We start from the raw sequence: 5,402 nt of genomic DNA, 5'->3' as shown, positions 1-5,402 counted from the left end.
AATCTGATCCGTTATCTAAAACTAATCCAAAGCTATAGATCCTTTCCTATTATTAAATTTAAAGCATACTTTAAAATACTAAAGAAAAGAAAACAGAGTCACTGAAATGTCTGGGTTTTTTCTTTGTTTAAATAGTACAAAAATTAGATGATACCACTTTAGCAAACTAAATACGATTTACATGTCCAAGCCAGAATTAATACAAATATAGGGTAAGGTAAAGGTATCCCCCTTTGCAAGCACCGAGTCATGTCTGACCCTTGGGGTGACGCCCTCTAGCGTTTTCATGGCAGACTCAATACGGGGTGGTTTGCCAGTGCCTTCCCCAGTCATTACCGTTTACCCCCCAGCAAGCTGGGTACTCATTTTACTTACCTCGGAAGGAGGGAAGGCTGAGTCAACCTTGAGCTGGCTGCTGGGATCAAACTCCCAGCCTCATGGGCAGACAGCTTCAGACAGCATTTCTGCTGCCTTACCACTCTGCGCCACAAGAGGTTCATAAATATAGGGTAAATAGGTGCAAAATCTTTCTCAATCTAAAATCAGATTGGGAGGGCAATATAAAAATCTAAAATGAAATAAAATAAATAGTCATGGTGACTAAAGGCAGCAAACCTCTGAATCATTGGGTTTCCAGGTTCCCTCTGACCACCAACGTGGTTTCGGGGGTTCGGTTGCCAGATCCTGGTTCGGAAATTAATGGAGAATTGGTGGTAGAGAACACCCTCCAAAGTCTCCACCGCTGCATCACAATATCTCTGTTATTTTGGGGATGATTTTAGAGGGTTAAAATCCAACAGTGTCATCTCATTGGGATCTTTTATTTCACATAAAAATAATCTGACATTTAAAAAATAGAAACGTTTTAAAAACAAAAATTCCGTGGAACAGTTACGTGCTTTAACATTTGATATTTTCACATAAATCTTACATGACAATCCAATTCTCTCAACTTTTTTTTTTTAAGGCTGGTGGGTAGAAGAAGGTTGACCCCACGACACCAGTGCTTGACTGAGGAAGGTTCTCACTATCCAACATGGATTGCAAGTCATTAATAATTTGTTGGCCCGGCTTTAGATGTGAGCTGTAGGTGACCACCAGTGATTCAGCAGGGCTCTTCCTGTAGTCTTACATTTGCCCTTGCAATCCCTGAGCCATTCCTAGAGGCAGTCCCGTGAGAAGGACAGGTCATCCCCTGGACTTCCTTCCATATAAATCTGTTTACGACTAGAGATGCTCTTTTAGTTCTTTCCAGCAAGCAAGAGAGCATGACTTTTCTACAACACAATCATGTCCCAGGCTGGGAGACTGTAGAATATGTTTGCTTTAATGAGCAATCCAGGATGAGAAATACAATATTTTCCAGTGCCAGCTTACCTGTGAGTTGCCTTGTCTCCCATTCATTTGCAAGGAGTGAATTTGCTCTGGTCATTCTTAATGGACCGTTCATGCTACAGACTTGTCCTGTTGCCTTGAAGGCTCTCCAGTGTCACATAAGCTCCACAGAAAGTTGAATGCCTGTCAGATGCAGGAGTATATAGCCAGATCGTGTTATGTCACAAACACACAAACACACAGACACACACAGAGGGAACAATCGATTCCTCGGTTGATCTTTCAGCAGTGTTTCCATCTGGAAACTGTTATTTTAAGGTGTCAGTGTAGGATTACCAGTTCCCCCCTGGCCTCCAGCAGAGGTACTATTTGCTAGTGTTAGCCCCAGGCTTGGCAGAATGGCTGCCTCTGGAACTGGGCCTCTGGTGGTCCCTGATCTCACCAGCTATTCCACACATGTTGGATAATACACTTTCATGCTGCAAAAGCACATTGGAAGTGCATTATCCAGCATGTGCGGAATGAAGAGCATTCCACCAGGCTAAAGAAGCCCAGGCCCTGGTCAAGGCCAGTCCTACCTCTTTGGGGCCTAGGAACTTGAGCAGATTTTGACTGCTTGATCTTAATCCTCTTTAGGGGATGTTGGGGAAAAGGAAATCCCATAGTTTCAAGGGTTCCACACTTTAGGGCTTTTAATGAGTTTGTTGGGTGGGAGTTTTTTTTGGGGGGGCAAGATGCCTCTGGAAAGTGGGGGGCCCCCACTGGGACCAGTGGACCTGACAACACTATCACCACTATCAGAGTCAGATTGATGTAGAGGTTAGGAGTGCCGACTTCTAATCTGGCAAGCCGAGTTTGATTCCCTGCTCCCCCACATGCAGCCAGCTGTGTGACCTTGGGCTCACCACAGCATTGATAGAGTTGTTCTGGCCAACCAGGAATATCAGGGCTCTCTCAGCCTCACCCACCTCACAGGGTGTCGGTTGTGGGGAGAGGAAAGGGAAGGCGAATGTAAGCTGCTTTGAGACTCCTTTGGGTAGAGAAAAGCGACATATAAGAACCAACTCTTCTCTTCTTCTACATGGAGAATGGAATTTCATTGGAAGCAATTGATGGGATTTTAGCTGCCTGGGGGAACTGTCTTATTTCTGTGCTTGTCTTCTATTCATAATTCCCCCTCCCTCTCAAAAAATAGCTGTATTTCTTTACTTTGACCAGGAAGGTGAACTTGTGGCCCACCAGCCCGATCTGATATTTAAAACAAATTTCCCTGTCTCTCTTGGTGACCCTGACAGAATGTTATTTATGATACCAAGAAACTTTTGCTTACCATTTCGCTGTTGAGAAACAAAATCCATAAGCAAGTGCTTTGAGGCGGGAGGGGGGTGGTCTCCACTGCATTCTTCCTTTTTCAAAAATCCTCAACTGTATGCTGATTTTTCAAGATGTAGATTCAGCCCAGCAAAACATGCTGGTTTCATTTGTTCCCGTACAGTTGCATGGACATGGGCTTCCGCGGACCGGAGTCCTAGCTGGAACCAGAATATCATCGACATACGGCACTGCTACCCTCCAAACCTGGAGTTGGCAACCCTAAACAGAAAACCAAAGAATACTTTCCTGGGACTTACTCATTGAATAAAACAGAGTTACTTCTGAGCAGACCTTCTTAGGACGGTTCCCTTGGTTTACTTTGTTCAACTGTAAAATGGTATTACGATTTACACTACAGCAAAGAAAGCAGAATGCCAGTCCCCAGGTTGGAAATATATAAAAAATCAAGAGAGGCAAAATAGTGAAAGACATTTAATGCTCAACTTTTCCAGAAAAAATGGGAAAAAAATCCAGAAAAAATTAAAAAACTAATGAGGAAACGGCATACCTATTCTCTACAGATTACGCAAAAATTATAAAATAGGAAACCATATTAACCAGCGTTAATTTAGCAAATAGATATGCCGTTTTCTCATTAATTTTTATATTGTTTAATTTCCAGATATTGCAATAGATTCCGAGGAAGAATTAATTTGATAACTGTTTCACACTGGATGAAAAATCCATGATGAAAATTTGCTTTTGAGCATGAATGGTTCCAGTCCCTAATTTACATTCTGGATTAGGAACGTTACTCTTATTGAGTCTTGCTGGTTCTGTGTTTGATCATTATTTTTGACTCTGCTGTTCGTTTTTTTCTGGAAAAGTAGAGCATTAAATATTTTTCACTATATTCCCTCTCATGGGTTTTCATATTTTGCACCTGTGCCATGTGGCCAAGAGACAGAGATCAGTTCCCCTGGAGAAAATGGTTGCTTCGGAGGGTGGGCTCCATAGCATTATGAGGAGCCTCCCCTTCCTCACCCCAAATCCCACCCATTCCCGGCTCCGCCCCCCAAATCTCCAGGTATTTCCCAACCCAGAGCTGGCAACCCTGGGAGAAAGGCATCCTTCTCCCTTGTAAAATGGGCTGCATTCTTTTCAATATGGTATCAGAAGAAGTTAGTAGAAATTTTAATAAATCCCTCTTCACCTCATTTCTTCTTGGAACCCAACCATCCATTTCTTTTCCGCTTGTGAGGAATTTGGAGTCTGCTTTGAATCAGGTTCCTTTTTGTTGTTGTTGTTGTTCTGTTGAGCACTTTGGAGTATTAGGTCAAAAAAATCGTATCCTGTGGTAGCAGTACCACACTTTACAACGAGAGTAAATTCTCCAAGAGTAACACAAAACTTCACATCAGTGGAAGGTCCACCGGGAAAAGAAAGAAAGAAAGACAGAGAGCTGTTTGTTTTGGGGGGGAAGACATAGAAGTACGCAGTTACACTCCTACAACCACACAAATAGTAAAACCGTGAACAGAGTTACACTATTCTAATCGGCTTGTCAACCTCCAGGTGGTGCCTGGAGATCTTCTGGGCTGCTATTACAGTTGATTTCCAGATGAACAAAATCAGTTCCACTGGAGAAAATGGCTGATTTGGATAGTGGACTCTATGCCAGCCTTTCTCTTGAAACACTCTTCAGGCTTCAAGAAACCCCAGAAATTGCAAGATTGTGCAGAATATGGTTGGGAAGCAACCATATGTTTGTGTGTGTGTGTGTGTGTGTGTGTGTGTGTGTGTGTGTGTGTGTGTGGAGGGGGTGGGCAGGGGACGGGCAGGGATCCCGGGTGAGCTTTTAAGCAGCTACGTTTCCCAGTTACATTCTGCACCATCATCCCACTCTTGAGGTTTCTTGAAGCCTGAAGAACGGTTCAGGGGTTTCACAATGGTAAAAAAAAATTGAGAAAGGCTATTCCAAGGCTTATGGTAAATAAAAGTAGATCTCAGCAAGAAATCTTCTTGCCTCTACACACAAGAGACTGAAAGGAATCAGGGGCTATGCCTTTTTTAAAAAGTAAAAATGGAAAAAAGGACGTCGTCATCCCCCATTTCAAATTCTGACTAATCCACCCTGAAGTTCTAATACTCATGCTGGGGAATGCCCCTGCATAAACATAACATGCTCAGCAAAGCATTGACATTTTAGAAAGGATAAAATTATGCATTCTTCATGCACACCCCAATCCTGGTTCCTCCCAAATATTTGATTCCCAAACCTAATCAATGCGTCCTACGTTAATCTAAAATTTGTCATTAGGTTTCTCATCTCCTGCTCATTGCAGTACTTGTTCATGCACGTGATTCCCCATGATTTACTTAGCCCGTCTTCATTTGTAGGAACGAATGCAATTTTTTTTTTTGCTATAACCACTCTGGCAGTTATAATTAAATTTCCAGCCTGTTCTTGAACGCACAGCATTAACATAATCTTTCTGCAGGCCTGGCACTCATGCAGACGGCAACAAAGGAGTTTATGCACATTTGTTAGCAATAAACACAAAAGAGAAACGCCAATTCCTTCCAGACGACTGATTTTTTGGGGGGGGGGATTGAAGGCATTCTGGTTAGGGTTGCCTGGTCCCTCCTGAGCACTGAAGGGGGGTAGGGTTGCCAGATCCAGGTTGGGAATCTCCTGGAGATTTGGGGGTGCACCCTCCAAAGCTTCCATTTTGTCCAGGGGAACTGATCTC

The 5,402-nt window shown here is 43.1% G+C and overlaps 1 long non-coding RNA gene across 1 annotated transcript; it reads right to left on the bottom strand.

The window, feature by feature from the left end:
• Nucleotides 1–217: 217 nt before the first annotated feature.
• LOC143844184 (uncharacterized) lies at nt 218–4,148 on the bottom strand. The gene is made up of 3 exons (XR_013233839.1): nt 3,863–4,148; nt 2,666–2,928; nt 218–1,518 (listed from the first exon to the last, which is right to left on the bottom strand). It is a non-coding gene; the product is annotated as an uncharacterized LOC143844184 (long non-coding RNA).
• Nucleotides 4,149–5,402: the final 1,254 nt, after the last annotated feature.

Source organism: Paroedura picta, chromosome 9 (genome assembly GCF_049243985.1).
Source record: "Paroedura picta isolate Pp20150507F chromosome 9, Ppicta_v3.0, whole genome shotgun sequence".
NCBI lineage: Eukaryota > Metazoa > Chordata > Lepidosauria > Squamata > Gekkonidae > Paroedura > Paroedura picta.
Note: the sequence above shows the minus strand (reverse complement) of the source record. Positions and strands in the feature narration are given on the sequence as shown.